This window comes from Asterias amurensis, chromosome 14 (genome assembly GCF_032118995.1).
Source record: "Asterias amurensis chromosome 14, ASM3211899v1".
In the NCBI taxonomy this organism is placed as follows: Eukaryota; Metazoa; Echinodermata; class Asteroidea; order Forcipulatida; family Asteriidae; genus Asterias; species Asterias amurensis.
Window position 1 is genome coordinate 14117064 of NC_092661.1, and position 16393 is coordinate 14133456.

Consider the following 16393-nt stretch of genomic DNA (forward strand, 5'->3'; position numbering starts at 1 on the left):
TTCAGCAGTAGAAAAAACAATGGACATTTTAACAAAGAATGGCGGCCATCTTGAAATAAAAAAATAAAAAATAAAAAGCCCCTCTTCCTCCTTTTTTTGAAAACCCCGGACGTGAAACATGTTTTTTTTTACTCGGCCAAAGAGAGTTGTGAGCTTGGTTGGTGTTACTTTTCAGCGGCTGAAGCAGCAACATACTGGAGAGCTTTTCCCCTCTCCAACGGGTAAAAAGGGTGTCAACGACCCTTAAAAAACAACCGGAATATCGCTGAACTGACATGTAACATGAAAAGGGATTTCTCTTTTTACCTTAAAGTTTTCCCCTGCGGGCCTGTCAGCGACCAGAAGAGAGCGAGAGAGAAAGAGAGAGACTGAGAAAAAAAAAATGACAGCAAAAGTAGGAGAATAAATCTCGATTGCGTTTAAGCCACAGGAGAAGAAGCTCACGTTTCGTAAAGGGCACGTTCCCAAAACGAAAACCGATCTTTAAAATGTCTGGCCGTTGGCTGATTGGAAAATGGCGCAATTTTCAGCCAGTGTTTCCAAGACGAGAAGAAGGAGGGTTATTTTTCTTTTCACGATCGGTGTTTTGGTAGTCACAACACGGATGCGTTTTTTTTCTTGCATAGTATCTTTGTCTTGCTTGTGAGCTGAAGGGGAAAGCTGCTTTAACAACATGTTCTGTGTTTGTGTAAATGTTAAAGGCAGTGGACACTGTTGGTAATTACTCAAAATAATTGTTACTTACTTGGTAAATGGAGAGCTGTTGATAGTATAAATCATTGTGAGAAACGGCTCCCTCTAAAGAAACATAGTTTTTGAGAAAGAGGTAATTTCTCGCTCAAATAGTAAAAGACCTTTGCAGTCGAAGCATTTTATTATGCATCTGAAAGCACACAAAATAATGGAACAAGGGTGTTTTTTCTTTCATTATTTTCTTTCAAATTTGATGACCGAGCCCACATTTTCACGGGTTTGTTATTTTATGCGTTATGTTGGGATACACCAGGTGAGAATACTGGTCTTTGGCAATACTGCCAAACGTGCCTATGCCTTTAAGACGCAAGACCGGTGTGTTGGTCTTGGAGTGCCTCACGGAGACGATATCAAATGTCGCGGCTTTGATCCAAAAGCTCCAAACACCGAGAAACTTTTTTTTTTTTGAAATGAAACGTTTGTTTTCTGGGAAATGAAACCGGAGACGACCATTAGCTTGGGGTAAACGCTACCACATGTTATTGGTTAAGGAATATGCAGGAGTTTATAGTGCAGCCATCACTGTTATACCATGGAGGTAGAAATGGTTATACATAACACTGTAATTGCTATAGTAGATTGTCGCTATTTTGTTCAAGCTTGGTCAAGAGTTACCCACGTCTCGTTCCCACGATACAAGAGGCCATGCACATTACGTTTATAAAGCTCATTGAAAGTAACCCGACTATATTATGTACTGGGTGCGTTCGTTTAGCTTCCCTGGATCGACCACGGTGTGTGGCGGTTTTTCCCAGGACGAACGTGGGTAATTATCTGCACACGTTCGTCCTGGGAAAAAAACCGCCACACACCGGGGTCGACAGCTAAACGAACGCACCCACTGTTTACATCAATGAAGATAGCTTCCATTTTGAATGGCAATTTATGTTGTTGCTATGAATTATCTTATAAGTTATTTCAGTAAGGCAACTTTCTGTCCCAAACCATGCTTCCGAACTCTTGATCATCTTTCCTTTCAATGTTAACTGATTCTATAGAGTAATAAAAGGGTCTATATTTTGCCCTAACCTCAATTCAATGTCCCTATGTATGACTTCTCATAAAATAACCTATAAGTATTTCTATTAATATATTCTTCAAACACTCTCGTCAGAACTGACCCTCCTGGGTCTCGGGGGACCTATTTATGGGTCAAGCTGATACGGAAACTGGTTAGCTATGAGATTTAAGCTTAAAGTCACCTGGATGTGGTACTTTTTCAAAATAAAGCTTTTGTCACTAAAATAATGTGTTTTGATGAGTGGAATATGAATAGACAGTTAACTAAGGTTCTAAAAAATTAGTTTCCATTTTATTTACAAATTTAAAATTAGGCCCGACCCGGCAGGGCGTTGTTCGTGACGTCATCGAGGCGCGATATTTGAAGAGAAAATGAGTAGTCTGGCCCCGTACACTACGTCTAGATACCTAGGGCCTTTCTCAAACCACGGCTCGGGCTCCGGCTCAGGCTTATACGCCGCGTGCTGTGTACGCAGCTCAGCCTTTAACCTGCATTTTCAGCGCGTATTGATGATTGTACCAGCACGCGGAGCCTGAGCCGGAGCCTAAGCCGAGGTTTGAGAAAGGCCCCTAAACGGTATGATGCCTACGTACAGAACTACGGTCACGGAGCAGACTGCACGCACTGTATGGCTGTTGTGCGTCCACTCGGATTATCCAGCACGGTGAATCGCATGCAGTACCAAGATAGTGACGCTTGGTGTGCAAGCTAAAAACATGCCCTCGAAGTTGAAACATTACCCGATTTTTTTCACTTAGGCAAATGCTCCTTTAGTATCGTCACGTCTTTTAAGTACCTTCTTCGAGTTCCCACTAGCTGGAAAAATTGTTGGGATGGCGTCATGTTTTAGAAAAGAACTTTTCTCTTCATGTCAAAATGTGTGGTGATATTCCGGATTCTCGAAGCACGACGGCTCGAAATGTTTGCTGCACAGTCCTGGAAAATACTTCGGACCGGACCACTTTGGAAACTGACCACATCTTTAGTTGTTTTGCTGCCGGGAAAATGCAAGAAAAAAAAACCTTTTTTCGAAACGTACAAACTCACGACTAGGACTTGCATGAACTTGCACGTACGTGTGTTCGATGTTCGATCGAGGCAAAGTCTGCTTCGATTGACGTCACAAAAGGGGTAGGCGGAGTCACCCCCAAACAACTTTACTTATTTTTTAAACATATAAATCGTTACAAACAATTACTCAAAAAATTATTTTATTGTTAATCTACATATACTCTAATGTTTGAAGAAAAGAAAATTATATTTCCAGGTGACTTTAAATTCTGGGTCAGTCTGGGTCAAAGATTCCGGGTCAAGTTGACCAAGGAGTGGGTCATCTCCCTCCCCCCCCCCAGTCACTGATCGGAACCGGGTTAGTCTTGTTAAGGTGTTTTGAGTGCACCTGTGCAGATGTACACTGTGCAGATGTTCACAACCATTCGCCCGGCATCAATGTGGACACTGACTTTTGGGGGGAGGGGGAGGGAAGACGGGGGGGGGGTAAATACATACGTGGGTGGGAGTGCTATTTCTGAATGTGTCGACCCATTCATTTTATTCATTTGTTTCGATCTCGTTTGGGGAGAGGGCAAGGTTCCTTGGCGGGGGGAGATTGGCTCCAGTTCATGTTCCCCTCTATACGCCACTGACCTACCCACCCCCCCCCCCTTCTACTCTCCATATTCCATCATCAGTGACCTCACTCCGTGGCCTCACCTTGTAATGTATGGTAAACGTTTGTCGTGAAACATCGTGGCTTGTTTCATTGATTGGAAAAGCACACAGGTGAGCAGTTAGTCATGTGTAAAGTGCCTAGAGGCAATGAGTATACTGTAATTGGACTGGGAAAGGGCTTGTAGCTTCATTCCCCTTAAAGGCAGTGGACACTATTGGTAATTACTCAAAATAATTATTCGCATAAAACCTTTCTTTGTGACAAGTAATGTGGAGAGGTTGATGGTATAAAACATTGTGAGAAACGGCTCCCTCTGAAGTGCCTTAGTTTTCGAGAGAGAAGTAATTTTCCACGAATTTGATTTCGAGACCTCAAGTTTAGAACTTGAGGTCTCGAAATCAACCATCTAAACGCACACAACTTGGTGTGACAAGGGTGTTTTCTTCTTTAATTATTATCTCGCAACTTTGATGACCGATTGAGCTCAAATTTTCACAGGTTTGTTATTTTATGCAGATGTTGAGATACATCAACTGTGAAGGCTAATCTTTGACAATTACCAATAGTGTTCACTGCCTTTAAAATCAGGTAGGCCTTATAAGTTGTGTATTTAGATGTACAGCAACGGGAGATACTGGTGGGGTTTCTGTACATGCTCGATCATGGTTCGATCATGGAGGAAGATGGTTCCATGGTTCGATGTAGGCCATTGTGAACCATTTTGGTTGGACATTTCTACTGTCGGTTCTCTAAACATAGTTTATGTAGCTTCATGTGTATGTACTTTGACCATGGGTGGGGAAAGGGAAATAGCTTCCTTCATGCTGACACTGTCATGTGTGCTGTTTGTTTTAAGCTCCTTGGTTTATGCATGGAGGTAGAAATAGGTTTATGAGACCGACCATTGAGGTAGTGATGAGCTACCTCCATGATGAGACCATGAGACAGACTGAACGAAGGGCGCAATTTGTAGGGTTCTGGGGTTGGTGGATGGTCAGCACGACCGGATAAAGGGATGAACTCTAATCAGCTGGAAAATCTTGACAAGTTTGAAGTTAGCCAAATAGATCTAAAGTCATTTTCTCTCAAATTGAAACAATTTGGATTTTTTTTTTTTTTTTTTGGCAATAACATTACCTGCACGTACAGCCCGACGAAGCACAGCGCGCATTATGGAGGTACAACTATTTCGGCCATGTTTCAAATAATTAATTCGGGACAGTTTGTATCTTGTAACTTTCCATGCGATTCGCTCTCCACAAGTTAATACAACAATCAGTTGGTCCTTTAAAAGGTAAAAATAAGTCTTTTATGACAAAGTGCTTCCATGAGTAAAATCACCACTCAAAACGTGCTTCAATCCCACCACGAGGAAGATCGAAAAGAAGAAAAAAAAACGATCAAAGAGAGAGCTGTGAAACCCCCGTTTGCATAATTACCATGTCTTTGTTCTCAGTACAAATTCACATCTTTTCAGCAGCGAGCGACAGCCCCATATCAGCACCCGGGGCGGCAGGGCCCGAAATCCCCCGATGAATAGAAGGGACCAGTTGGCCCTAGCGCTCTGTACCACCACCGCGTGTTTACTTAGGCCTACCGGGGGCCCTAGCTAAAGCTGACGGTAGAGCTTTTCTCTGAACAACACCCTAACAAGAGAGAGTTTTTACCCCCGCGCGCTCTCACACCAACATCACCACCACCGAAGAGATTTAGTAGTGTGTGTGTAGGAGGGAGCGAAAAGATCGTTTACCCGCCGGCGGACTTATGTTGTCTGCATATATTAAGCCCAAAATGATGTTTTTCGAAGGGCATAGAATGACGGGAATGGAAGAAAACTGCTGTCTTGCATGAAATTTGAGTAGGCAGGCCATTCTACCTCCATGATTAAAGTATGTACTATAAATGTTGCGCCTGCCATCGTCACTAAAGTTCACGGGACTCTGGTCTCGCTCTCTATTCCGGGTGACACGGCTGCCTCGCGTAGGGTTGTGATGCCGGTATCAATAGAGTACCGACACACCATCGAAGTGAAATGTGGAGTAATTATACAAATTAGGCAACTGCAAGATATCATATCATGGGGGTGCTTCTACGTGACATGAGGCACTCGATATTAACAAATGATGACCTAACTTTAAACTTTTAACATTGCAAGTAAAATGGCGTCGCGATGTTTTTTTTCTTCTTTATTTCAATTTTGTAAATTAATTGCAAACTGTTGGTAAATAAATTGAACCAATTATGTATAAACGATTATTTTGAGGTTCAATCAACCCAATAAGTAAACTCGCATGTTAGAATAATGTTTGACTATAAGTAACAACAAAGGGTGCAAGTATTTCCGTGTTGGTTGACATTGTCCTGTTTCGTCATAACTTCAACTGTCCGTTACAAAAAGTACCTAATAATATGGACTTGAAACCCGTCCCCTTGACTCCGCAATATGTGTGAGAACTTTGCAAGGTTTATTTTACAGAAATGCCTTTAAAGCGCCATTGGAAACAGTGAATGTCAATAATTGGATACGAGGCAGTATCAGCTTCGTGTTTTGAAGATCCGCATAGGCCTACGTCAGAGCATAACCTCCTCAATTACATAAAATTGTTTATCAGTGCAATCATGGAGCAATAGTGCAATGTTTCAGCGACGTGATCTGAAGATATGTGTGTGATTGGAGTCAGGATGTCAATCACCACATCCCCTTCAATTAACAATTTAAAAGCGGTGTATGGGGTACTGGTAGCAGAGAGAACGCCCAACTACGCAGCTTTTAAACAACATTAGAAGATGTTCAACCATAAGCCCATATGAAAGTCGATCACAGTTCTGACTTGTGACAGTTTTGTTTGCCTTTCCCTGGACGGCATCTGCTCAGTCATTATATTGTATTGTCCAAAGATTTGATAGTATAAACATAGACATATTTAGCACCCAGACCACACATGCCAATCACAACCGCATAAACCGATTCCATTCACAGCAAAAAACAATCTTTTTTTCACACGAACAATGCAATTATCTTCTGACCTCATTGTCAAGATCCCTCGCAGAAGTATTCCGGGGGGATAACCATGTACAATGCACGAAGTATGATTTAAAAAAAATCAATTTTACAATAAACTGGCGCTCTTTGATAATTACAGCAAACCACCCCCAATCATGGAGGAAGAAACAACGGACAAGGCAGTTTGCCTGCCGAAAAATGGCACAGTATTTTCCATGCACGTTATGCACAAGATCGGCATTTTGCGTTAAGTGCAGCATCATTGCCTAATCAAGGATGGATAAGGTTCTTCTAATTCGAATTTGATCTCAACGGAATACCACTCTATTTGAAAGCCTAAAATATATCTTCACATATAGTTCAGGCATCAGCACAACGGGGGGAGAAGAGGGACGACGTTGTGAAAGCGAAACACCTGTCCTCCATTATCAGGCAATCCTGCAATGAAGAAGATAAGGAGCCCGACTATAAACTGTGATACAATACCCAACACTTCGAAACCATTCTCGAGAGGAAACCATTTCGAGTGGAAAGAGGTTATCACCGAGTGTGAACCCAGCATTCAAGCCATACCATTCTAGTCTTGTTTCAAGACGTTTACACATTGTATTTCAAACTGTGATTCGTCGATAGAGGGCAGAGTTTTGAACCACAATCCCTTTGCAACGGATTTGTTATTATTTTTATCTTGCGTATCCGACACTTGGGGATATTGCTTAACAATTGTATGCTTAGCAGTAATGAACAGGATACCAGTCACAAGTTGTACACGTGACATGCTATTTTGGCTGGTAACTGGTAAGCATAAATTTGTTATGCTTAGCTACTTTTTGTGCTTAAGCAGCTCTATGAAATTGGGCCCTGTTTCGGCCATAATGACCAGTGAACAACCAAATGGCAAGTTCAACCGAAACAGTTAATGGTTGCGACCGAGAAACACACCCTTGGGGTGCTTGCTTGCTTGCTGGTTGGCACAGTTAAAACAAAATTGTTTCGAAAAAACAGTAGAACCTAAAGGTCTTTTGAGCCAAGACTAGCATCATTCAGGAACTCAAAGTACTCGAGAAGTAACATTCCTAGTGTCTGCTTATCGCGACGTCCTTCCTGTCCGAGGTTGCACATGCCTTACGGGGATTATCGGCCAGCGGATCGGGTTGCCCCCTGCCCTGGGCCGATGGGCCAGAGATACAAACACACACAACACACACCCGGTGATTAGGGTCGAGATTGCCGTTCATTTATGTTCCGGCCAAACTTCATAATTGTCCCAACTGTAGTTGGGAGTGGTCCCAAATGGTCACAACTTGAGTGTTACAGTTGGAATGGCCCAACTAATGCTGGGACTGGGATTACGAAAGTGATAGAGATGTGGAAAACCACAATAAGTTGGGCTTCTAAAATTACTTGTGATCCTCTCAAGTTTCTGTCGGCTTGTATTCTGGCTTATAAGTGATATATACACAGTATTTCTAACAGGGATGAGACATTTCAGACTATATCTGTAATCAGACCTGTTTTTTTTTTCAACCCTGCATGGCGCTGGCAAAACTTGAGAAAGTCGATTGTACATTAACACTCAAGTTGGGACCGGCCCCATCTACAGTTGGGACAACTCGACAAGATTGGCCGGAACAATTTACAAGGGACGGAGGCCTGAGAAGGCACGGGCGCTGCGGGCTGGATCGCGTCCGGAGCCGGCTGGCCTTGGATCGATTTAGCTACAGTTTGGTTTTCACCGCCGTGAAACACAACAAGGAATGTAGTGTACGTAAAGAAATTAACATTTTTTGCTGTTAATATGATACCTGGTCACTCAATGCCTTAACTCTTCGTAATTGTCACCAAAGACCAGTATTTTCACTTGGTGTATCCATAGAGGAACTATGGTGTATCCCAACATTTTATGCATAAAGTAACAAACCTGTGAAAATTTGGGCTCAAATGGTCATCGAAGTTGCAAGAAAAAAAATGAAGGAAAAAAAACCTGTTGCGTAGTACTTTGAGTGCTTTCAGATGCATACCAGGCAGCGGAAGTATTTTATTATTTTGAGTGAGAAATTACCTATTTCTCAAAAACTACGTTTCGTCAGAGGGAGCCGTTTCTCGCAAGGTTTTATTAAACTATGAATATAGCTCTCCATTTCTCGTTACCAAGTTACTTTTTGTTGAGTAATTACCAAAAGTGTTCACGGTGCTTTTTTGTTGAGATTAACAGCTACTTTTGGTGCTCGAGCAGTCTGTGAAATCTGGCCAAGATGCTAATGACGGGGAGTCACCGCTTGTACACTGATTATAAGGAACAGGGCCCAATTAGAGCTTAGAACAAAACTAGCTAAGCACAACATAATATGCTTACAGGGTGTTTACCGGCTAATGTCACAATGTAGGCCTACAACTTGTGTCTGGCATCCCTGCATGCTCATAGCAGAATGCTTTGAAACACCTCTGTGTTGGGCCCTTCAGATGTTGTAGGCTACTACAAAGTAATCCATGTCACATGGATTATTTTGTTTTCTTGTGGAATTCCTCGCTTTACAAAATGGAGGTTTTAAGAGAATAAGAGGAATCCTATTTCTGAGGACACTCTCCTCATGGGAGTGTCTTCAGTAGCTTCAGGGGTTAACATTTGTGGATGAGACCACAAGACAACAACAAATGTCCTCAAACATTGATTGTCCAGACTGCCCTCAAACATCGATCTGTCTTGTTAAAGGCGAGGTGACCCCGGCTGATTGTCCGGAGAAAGACATTAATCAACGCGACTGGACACTTCATGTCACACCGGAGGTCCCGAAGCGATGAACGGCGGCTGACTTGAAGAGTGTCTGTTATGCCGTATATCAATGTAGACACGCGTAGTGTACATTTCTTCATTACTGGACACGTCTGACATTATGACATGTATAGGTACCGCTCTAAAGTGATTAACTTAAAGAAAAAAAAAAGAAAAAATTAATCCAGTTAACTCAGAGTCATTAGTATGAGACTGGTTGCAGGCCTTATTCCATTCGTCATGCGAAAAAAAGTTAGGTCTTCAAATGTTTTCCATCTACAAAAAAACTAGTAATATTTTGACTCAAATCATTTTAATTTGCAGCAGGGTTATAATTGTAGATGCTAAGAACTCATCAAAATTCCTTCGACTGTATTAATAATCACGCAAGAAGAGAATTACAGAAAATTAAGGGGTCAGGGAATTCGGGAGCCTGCTCTTCTGCTGACGGAGCATGGCTAACGGGGTTCAACCCCCGTTTGCGCTGGACGGACCCCCTATTAATTTATAAAGGAAGAGAGCTCATGGCACTGGGACCAATTCTGACTACTGGTTGGAGACTCGCCGAGGACCACCAGCTGGATTGGAAGTTGATCAGTGCGCTACGACATGCTTCGGTTTTTTTAAGGGCAAGGGCACCAATGCATGTTCTCCTTGGTAAAGGGCACCCTATGAGGAAATTGTAAATTTCTACTGGCGAATTTCAAGGGCACCCAGGCCATGGAGGTAATCGCCTTTTGCCTTCGTGAAGTATCAGGCCTGGCCACCGTCTTCCCGAGTATGTAGAATTGATACTGGTTGGAGTAGGAGGGATGGGGGGGGGGGGGGGGGTGATGACATTTACAAAATAATACATAACACACACACACAATGCAGCTGTGTTCTGACGTCATCACATTAGCAGCTAACACTTGCTGTGGGGCAATACATATTGTTTTGCTTTGAACTTCAGCGTTCGTTCACACGAAATCAACTCTGTCTATTTATAGAGAGAGGTTGCCAGGAAAAAAAAACACTGACTCTTTTTTCCTCTGTAATAATTTATGTACCTGGCGTACGGATACAATGGCACAAAAGCATCACGATGACGCCTGTCATAAATCCTTCATGCCACGACCGGGCGGCATTGACAATGGCATTAAATCCAGATAAAACACGAGGAGCGGAACACGATCAACAACTCAATAAATATTATATATATTAACACAAGTACTCTATTGTTGGAGGCGAGACATGTATCCTTCCCCCCTCTCCAACAGCCAACTATGATTGATTTGGTTGGGTGGTTCATTTAATCGAGCGTCTATAGCCCGATTTATTGTGTTCACTTTGTACAAGCGTTTGTTGCGTGGTGTAGTAATTTACTTCCAGTCTGGATACCAGCGATCAATTTGATTTTCACCAACAAGTCCTCTCAATAAAGTTACAGCCACATATGTTTGGGAATATAAACATGGGGAAATATTATTTAAAATGGGTCTCGCACCTAAACTGAAAAATGAGCATTTGCTTCTCCTGGATATTCCACGAATAAAAGAGACCAGCTGCTGCACATGTTATACAAATTCAACTAATAAAACCAATCAAGTTGAAACAATACATTTAACATCATAGCAGCCTACATTAAAAAAAGGTCATTCATAAATACCCCAGACAGTTTCGCTATTCCTATTGGTGGAGAGCGCGTCACGTGGGTGTGTATAAACCTTTGTTTATGACCAGTAAAAAGTGTTGAAACATGGGCGTGACACGCGAGTTTGCACCTGTGCTTATAAGACAGTTTCAACTAGTGGTTTAAACCCGCCGAGGCCTGGTTCTTGATAATTTACCTCGACTTCGTCTCGGTAAAATTATCAAGAACCAGGCCTCGTTGGGATTAAACTACTAGTTGAAAACCTCTTCACCACACATTGATTCCCTTCTGAAAAGAAGCAAACGTCCTCATGATCAAAATTTAAACAGACTCATATTTCCTTCCTTCATGCTCATGAGCGCCATAGTCCAAACAATGCACGACGGTGGCAAATTACAGCAACACTAGAGGGCGTTGTACAATAATTATGTCGAGTCTACTCAGAACAGACCAATACAGATAAACCGTATCATTTTGTTTGCAGATCAGATTCGAGTCAACGAATAAACTTTTGGAATAATGAAGACACTCTCATCTTGAAATTATGAACTTCGGGAAAACAAAATTCACGAAACTGACAACCTACAAAACTCCAAATAGAGTAGCAAGGTAATGAAAAAAAACATTCAACAAGAAGTTCATCGCGTACAAAAATTATTAAAAATCGAAACACGCATCAAGTTTCCAAATAATGGCCTATTCCTTAAAAAAAATTTTCTTTTTAAACAAACACATTAGGCGCGTTTAGCAAGCAATAGAAATATATATGTTATGGTTTTCGTTACCAAACTTGTCATCATCTCAATCAGTTTGCCTGTATAACAATGGTTGATACCAAAAAGACATGAATCAAGTTGCAGTCAAATAAAACAGCCGATCACGAAAATAAATCGCGCACGACATTAAAATAAACCAGACCCTGCGAAGTAATTTATTGTACATTATCTCGTTTGATACTGACAAACTAGCTTGTAAATTGTAAAGTGTCATTCGTTAGAGGCTTCTAAGTCGCACTCAAATAAAATATACTCGGCCAAACACTACACCCTAAAAAACGACCATAAACCCGTCAACATGTAACAACGGCTACGACACCCAAACACGCGTGCATTCAAATTGTACACAAACAGTTACTTTTTGTAGGTTTTACGTTTCAACACTTCACACTTGGTTTTGAAAAAAAGAGCGCGAAAAACACCACAAAGTGACCTCTGGTAAAGTTAAAGGCACTGGACACAAAGACCACTCGGTTTATTACAACATATTATGCATAAACTAACAAATCTGTGAAAGTTTAATTGGTCATCGAAGTTGCAAGAGAATAACGAAAGAAAAAAAAGTACCCTTTTTGTACAAATTTGTATACTTTCAGATACATAATAAAAGGCTTCAGGTGAAGTATTTCATTATTTGAGTGATAAATTACCTCTTTTTTTTAAAACTATGTTACTTCAGAGGGTAGGCCCTACCGTTTCCTACAAATACTATCAACAGCTCTCCATTGCTTGTTACCAAGTACCTTTTTATGCTAACAATTATTATTTTGAAAAATTACCAATGGTGTCCAGAGCCTTTAACGCCAACCACACATGTCCTACACGCGCAAACGTTTTTAGACCCATCAATAAGAAGCGAAATTATAGCCGACCGCTAATTATTGCTTCTATGTACCATCCAAAAGGTCTGTATGTGTGCGTTGCGACGGTTGGATGGTGAGAAAGAAAACGGAAAAAAATAAGGTAAACCGGGGCCAGGCTTGGGTCACGTTCTTTGACGAGTAAACACTTCACTTGTAGCTGATCGATAACCCCTGTAAACTCATACAAATAAACCATCCATCACATAAAGTATACACACCACAAGAGATGCCAAATATTGCCCGTCACTTTGTGTGGCTTTTTGTTCCGGGGAGAGCTTCGTGTGGTGAGGGTTGCACTTTTCTTTTTGATTTAATATCTCATTACGAGAGGGCTGCGGCCTTAAAAACATACTCAAACAATATCATGGTTTGTTTGTTTTACTGCTGGCGTCGAAACCCAGAAATTTCTGCTTTCAGCACGATTGCGCTTCCTCAATTTTGTTTTTGTTTTTATGACAGCTATGATGTTCTGACGTCATCGGTGTGATGTTATGACCATATTGGGAATTACGGTACTGCCTATTGGTCGTGTACCTTCACATGGAAAATGTTCTTTGTTTGTGATTGGACATCAAACCCTACTAGATTCTTTTCCTACTTCTCGCTTTTATTGTTTATCTATACATTGGATATTACTGCTTAAAGGCAATGGACACTATTGGTAATTACTCAAAATAATTATTAGCATAAAACCTTACTTGGTAACGAGTAATGGGGAGCTGTTGATAGTATAACACATTGTGAGAAACGGCTCCCTCTGAAGTAACGTAGTTTTCGAGAAAGCAAGTAATTTTCCACGAATTTGATTTCGGGACCTCAGAATTAGAATTTGAGGTCTCGAAATCAAGCATCGAAAGCACACAACTTCGTGTGACAAGGGTGTTTTTCTTTATCGCAACTTCGACGACCAATGAGCTCAAATTTTCACAGGTTTGTTATATTGTGCATATGTTGGGCTACACCAAGTGAGAAGACTGGTCTTTGACAATTACCAATAGTGTCCACTGTCCAGTGTCTTTAAGCAAAAAATGTTGTTAACAATTATTGTCTGCTAATCAGAAATAATCAAGGATACCAGTAACAAATAGCACATGTGACATGGTAGTTTAGTTGGTAACCTTAAGGGAATAATATTTATTTTGTTATGCTTAGCGAATTGTTGTGCTTAGGCAGCTTTATGGAACTGGGCCCAGGGGTCAATTTCATAGAGCTGCTTAAGCAAAACAAAAATGTTAAGCACGAAAATAGCTTGCTTATTTTACACATGTTACCGGCCAAAATTTCACAACATATACAGTGCTTGGTGACTGGTAGTTGCAGTTTACTTAGCAAAACAATTGGGTGGAGCCTTGGCCGGTGATCTGATTTTACTAAGCATGGATTATTTTGCTTAAGCAGTATTTTGTGCTTAAGCAGCTCTTTGAAATTGGGCCCAATTGCTTACAAAGGGTGACCGTGTGCATAATTCCAGGGCCTTTCTGTCGGGCAATATACCATGAAATTTGTGTCAATATTTCCACATAAATTCAACAGTTATTATGAAAAATAAACGGCTGACATTATTTTCAAATGCCCATTTCTTCAAATCAAAAGTTGATATCAGACTGTGCAGAGAGACTCCCCTCATGGGATTTTATTATCTTCCGGTGGGCTTTGTACAAATCCTACCTGCAGAAAGTGTAGACTCTATGGCTCTGTTGCCGCAGGTCACCAGGACCCACTTCATAAAACTGTTCAGCAGAAAATACTGATTGAAAACCAATCTTTGCCTATCCAAAAATTACTGGGGGAATCATTCACATCACTTTAAACTTATTGGCATGTCAGCTTGAAACCCGTTTCTGTTAAGCAATAATTTGCTCTGCTTAGCACGTTTTTGTGATTATTCAGGCTTAAATTGTGCCATAGACTACACAACTTTGTAATGTATGCTACTGGGATCTGCCCTAGCAAAGTACAAAATGCCTTTGTGCACACACAACGCAGTGTGACATCAAGAAAAGTTAAATTTAATCATTTAGAATAGCTACTAAGTACACAATCCTCACCCAGATTTCACACGAGTTCATCATCAGACAAACACGAGTGGGTAAACACTTTAAGCACCCAGTTATTAAACTAGGTCAGAACAGTCTGATTCGTGTTGGACTCAATACTTGTAACCAATGGTCAAACCCTCTATGCCAACAACCTGGTGGGCCCAATTTCATAAAGCACTGGGCATAACAAACTTGCTAAGCACAGAAATATGTTGCTTAACAGAAATAGGTTACCAGCCACAATACCATACGGTTTAAATTGCTGCGACTGGTACTCGACTCCATTCATTCCTAGCAAAGAACAGAACATAATGGTTGAGTGCAGTTTGCAAACACGCGAACACGCAAACACGCAGAAATGCAGACGTGCACCCACGCAAACACGCAATCAAGCAAACACGCAAACAAGCAAATACGTAAACACGCAAACACGCAAACAAGCAAACACGCAAACATGTAAACACGCAAACAAGCAAACACGCAAATACGAAAAACAAAAGCATGCAAAAGCACGCAAACAAGCAAACCCGCAAACAAACAAACAAACCTGCAAACAAACAAACAAACAAACCTGCAAACAAACAAACAAACAAACAAACAAACAAACAAACAAACAAACAAACAAACAAACAAACAAACAAACAAACAAACAAACAAACAAACAAACAAACAAACAAACAAACAAACAAACAAACAAACAAACAAACAAACAAACAAACAAACAAACAAACAAACAAACAAACAAACAAACAAACAAACAAACAAACAAACAAACAAACAAACAAACAAACAAACAAACAAACAAACAAACAAACAAACAAACAAACAAACAAACAAACAAACAAACAAACAAACAAACAAACAAACAAACAAACAAACAAACAAACAAACAAACAAACAAACAAACAAACAAACAAACAAACAAACAAACAAACAAACAAACAAACAAACAAACAAACAAACAAACAAACAAACAAACAAACAAACAAACAAACAAACAAACAAACAAACAAACAAACAAACAAACAAACAAACAAACAAACAAACAAACAAACAAACAAACAAACAAACAAACAAGCAAGCCAGCCATTCAGCCAGCCAGCCATTCAGCCAGCAAGCCAGCCAGCCAGCCAGCCAGCTAGCCAGCCAGCGAGCGAGCGAGCGAGCAAACAACCCAACAAACAAATTAACAAACAAACAAACAAACAAACAAACAAACAAACAAACATAAACCAAACACACACAAAACAATACTGATCCCTCGTACCATAGAGCAAGAACCTTGCTTTATTGTTGACTTTGCTTGTGAGACCCGCCATAGTGCAAAACACCCAACCATTAGAACGCTCCGGGACTGGGGCCCTAGCGCGGTGTTGGATGGATACAGTTAATGATTGACAGCTTGTTGATATCAATGAGCAACCCAAAATGACTTAAAAATGTCATCCATCTTTAAAGATGAGTGCTCATAATATATCCGTATACACACTGAGGAGGAGTGAATGGGATGGGAAGGTTAATTCATGTGCAAAGACACCATCTGGGTCGTTATAATGGACAGTGAAATGTGGAGGGTTGAACAGAAAGGGGACAACAGCCGCTGAAGGCGAGATGGGTGTCACTGAAAGAGTGCATCTGACGCCAGGAAAACCAACGAAGACATCAGGGCAAAAGCCCGTAAACAAGCCAAGTCCAAACGCCTTATGCGTGTGCGCATTACTGGACAGTTAGAACGGAAGAAAAACAGTTAAACTAGCACTCGAGGGAAAACTAATATGCTTTTTGACACGACGAAACCCTTAAGTGGTGCCCTACCATATTGGTGCAGCATTCCCAATTAACCACTGGATATCATAGAA